Source organism: Mus caroli, unplaced genomic scaffold (assembly GCF_978045245.1).
Source record: "Mus caroli unplaced genomic scaffold, Mus_caroli_1 scaffold_10, whole genome shotgun sequence".
NCBI lineage: Eukaryota > Metazoa > Chordata > Mammalia > Rodentia > Muridae > Mus > Mus caroli.
The window spans coordinates 33,585,193-33,589,311 of record NW_028227265.1 but is presented as its reverse complement, the minus strand read 5'-3'; the positions used below and the strand labels follow the sequence as shown (position 1 = coordinate 33,589,311).

At 44.8% G+C, this 4,119-nt stretch overlaps 1 pseudogene; it reads left to right on the top strand.

Annotated features, from left to right (window-relative positions):
• The first annotated feature begins 253 nt into the window (after positions 1-253).
• On the top strand, positions 254-1,390 carry LOC110300887 (core histone macro-H2A.2 pseudogene; annotated as a pseudogene).
• The last annotated feature ends 2,729 nt before the right edge of the window (positions 1,391-4,119 follow it).

Here is a 4,119-nt window from a genome sequence, read left to right as displayed (position 1 = left end):
CTTCCTGCTGCCAGCCAATCCAGATGTAGCATCACCTAGCTCTTCCTGCTGCCAGCCAATCCAGATGTAGCATCACCTAGCTCTTCCTGCTGCCAGCCAATCCAGATGTAGACCCCTCAATGACCTCCCCAGCACCTCATCAGCTTGCCTGCTGCCGTGTGTTTCCCCACCATGATGGTGAAATTATCATGAATTACCATGGAAGTGCCAGAAGGCCACCATGTTAGCAAGCTAAGAGGGAAACTGAGGCAAGATGTCAGGCTGGAGCAAGAGGAAGAAATTATCCAAGCTGTCTGGGCTCAGTCAGGACTGGTGTTATCTTTTTAGTAGGGTGGTTGAGAAAAGGGATATTCAAGTACTGGATCACCATTGGTGCGCCTCTCTTCGTAGCCACTCTCATTGAGAACCTGGCAGTAGAAATCCTAGAATTGGCTTGGAATGCTTTGAGGGGCAAGAAGGTCTGATATCCCCTATAACATCCTGCTGGCCGTTGCCAGCGGTGAGGAGCTCAATCAACTGCTGAAAGGAGTGACCATCGCCAGTGGACGTGTCCTGCCTAGAATTCACACTGAGCCGCTGGCAAAAAAGTGAGGGACCAAAGGGAAGTCAGAAATGATCCTCTTCCCCAGTCCCCAGAGAAAAGAAGGCAAGAAGGGGAGTAAGAAATCCAAGGCCACCAAGCTACGGACGTCTAAGATGTCCAAACTAACTTACAGTGATAAAGAACATCAAATTCTACCTCAGAAGATGGGGCCAGGAGATGGCTTTACCTATTTTCAAAGAGCCTTGTTTTGGGGCAGAAGCTATCCCTGACCCAAAGTGACATCAGCCATATTGGCTCCACGAGGCTGGAGGGCATTGTCTACCCAACCACAGCCGAAATCACCCTCAGAGGAGAGATAGGTAAAGCCTTTCCCAAGGCTGGAGGTAAAGAGTTCTTGGAAATAGTGAAGGAACAACTTCGACAAAAATTGCCGAAGTGCCCACCAGCCAGTCCAGTGCATTCGCAGCCAAATTTGTCATCCACTGTCACATCTCCCAGTGGGTCTTCCACAAATGTGAAGAACAACTGGAGGAGACCATCAACAAGTGCCTGCCCACAGCTGAGGGCAAGAAGCTTACGTCTGTAGCCTTCCTACCTTTCCCCAGGAGCAGGAACTGGCTTCCCAAGTACATGGCAGCCCAGGTGGCCCTGGAGACCATCTTGGTGCACTTCAATAACTTGAGCGTGTCCTTGCTGAAGAGCTAGCACTTGCAGCTATTGGACAGCGAGAACATTGGCATCTACATGCAGCAGAGGGCCAATGAGTTCTGGACACGAATGAGTTCTCCAGTGGGAATGGAGAAGGAGCAAGGGTTCTGTCACCAGAGCAGGGGTTTTATTTCTTAAAAGCGCCGAGGAAGGGTGACATAGCAGGGAGGCAGAGGACAGCTGAGAGGGTAGCAGAGGCAGAGGGAACATGTCCTGCCTGCCTGCAGAAGAGGCCTGGGCATTTTATATTCTCTTTACACAGGGTCTCTTTGGCATTTAGCAGGGTCTCCACCAGGGGTTATTTTCTATGTGTTTTCTTCCTTTTGTATTAGAACCTTTTTTAAAAAAATTTTAAAACATAAAAATAGAACTCGCTTAGTGCTGCAGGGGTCAGGGTGCAGCATCCCTGACAGGATCAGGTATTGAGGAGGGACATGGCTTTGGAGGAAGGCCAAAGGCGGATGACTTCTGGTTTTTAACTCTGTCTTACTGTTCTGTCAATTTAACTCTCACTATTCTGGGGCCAAAAGCTGATGGCTTCTGGGAATTTAACTCTCTCTTGCTATTCTAGGGCCAAAAGCTGATGACTTTTGGCAATTTTACAGAAAAAGGGAAGAAAGAAAGGAAGAAAGAAAGAAAGAAAGAGAAAGAAAGAAAGAAAGAAAGAAAGAAAGAAAGAAAGAATAAAGGAAGAGAGACAGTCAGGAACATGCGCACACACACACACACACACACACACAAACACAAACACTCTGGCAAGGCCCAACCACCAATTATTTCATCAATTTCACAAGTGCACATGCATACTTATATACATACACATATGTATGTATGTATGTACCTATAGACAGACAGACATACACATGTATACATTTGGTGGATGGAGTAGAGCCCCAATAGCCACACTTTAGTTCTTCTTTCAGCCTTTTTATACCTTCTAAGACAAAGTTTTTTTTTTTTTTTTTATAAAATTACCTCACAGATAAAATGTTACATAAAAGGGGAATTACAGAAGGATGTAGATAGTAAGTTCAAAGCAGTGTTCCATTCTATAAGCTCATTATAAGTTCAAAGCAGCAGTTTCGCATGGCCTCTCTTTATCATAGTGCACACCTGTGGTTTCATCCTTGGACCTGACCTAGAATCAACGTTTTGCCTTGATCACAAATCTGTCCCAAGCCTATTTCTCTTCTCAGTGCAGCTTATGGAAGCTCACCATATTCCTTATAACACAGCCTTTACTTACTATTCTAGGGGGAGGGGCACAGTCTATTCTTGATTCTAAATTTATCACATCTTTCTGACAAAACAACCAAAACCATCTCCTTAAACTTTCTCCCTAAAATTATTTGAATCAAATTAGGTATTCTATAAAGTCATTAATTTATCTAAACAGCATTAATTCATGAAAGTTCATCTTCATGCCCATCTGCAGGAAATTTGCCCTATCGGCTATTTACCCAGGAAGTAATCACCAGGTTATAGGCAGTGAGGGTCTCCTGGTGTCCACTCACACCACGCCAAATCAATGAGGAGTGTGGCAATGATACACATGACAAAGCACACCAGCAGCAAGAAGCAATCCTGGGAAGAAGTCTCTGGGGCCGTGCCTTATCAGTGCGTACCCACTGCAGCTGGGCAAGATGGTGGGCTGTCTCCATGGAGCTCACTTGTCCCACTGCGGCTCTTCCTGTATGGCGTCTTGACAGTTCAGGTTTATAGCATTGACTTTTACACACCCTCTGTCTCACACACAAACCCTTTCAAAATTGTCAAGTCTTTGGTTCTTCCTTTTTCCAAGTGAAGAGGTTGTGACAGCCACTTGGGTATACTGGCTGTCTCCTTCAGTTTAGAGACGATAAGAAAGATGTTCAGGGGAGCTGCTCTCTTCTGTTACAGGGTCCTCTCCTTGATCCCTAAAATATTTGTAACTATGCCTAAAGAGTTTTGTTTGTTTCTTCAGTTTTGTTTTTTAAAGAAAAAGAAAAATGAAGTGGGGAGAAAGCTTCATCTAGGTCTCTGTTAACCTTTGGGTCATTGCTGACCTGTTATCTGCTAGGGAATTTTACCTTTCATATTTAAATGAAATCTTATCATATTTCTTTTTTTTCCTATAATATTCTTTTCAAAACGTTGAATTTTTTTTTTTTTTTTTTTATGTGTGTGAGTGTTTTTTTCCCCCATGGGTGTGTCTGTGAACCACATGCATGCCTAGTGCCCTTGGGGCCAAAAGAGAGGGTATCAGATCCACTGGGAGTCACAGACAGTTGTGAGCATCCATGTGGTTGCTGGGAATTGAACCCGGGTCCCCTAGAAGAGCAGACAGTGTTCTTAACCACTGAGAAATCCCTCCAGCTCTATGACATCTTTTTTTTTTTTTTTTTTTTTTTTTTTTTTTTTTTTTTTTTGAGACAGGTTTTCTCTGTATAGCACTGGCTTTCCTGGAACTCACTTTGTAGACCAGGCTGGCCTCAAACTCAGAAATCCACCTGCCTCTGCCTCCCAAGTGCTAGGATTAAAGGTGTGCGCCACCACGCCCGGCTTGACATCTCTTTTTTTAAATGCCAGGATTTGGTGACTGGATCAATGTGGGTGGGTAAGGGAGCAGAGAAGTGGTACCTTTAAGAATATCTCAAATGTGTGTGCAGACCCAAGGAAGAACAGAAAAGAGTGGAAGCTGTGTCTGTGTGTAGGGTGAGAGGGAGAAGATTACACAGACACTCTGAGCTGTGGGACTTCCGGGTCACTTAAGGAGAGACACCCTCGAGTACTGCGAAGCATGACCCTGAGGACCTGAGACATTCGCTTTCATTCCACACTTAGAAAATCTGAGCCTCAGAAGAGAAGTCACTCACTTGCCCAGGGTT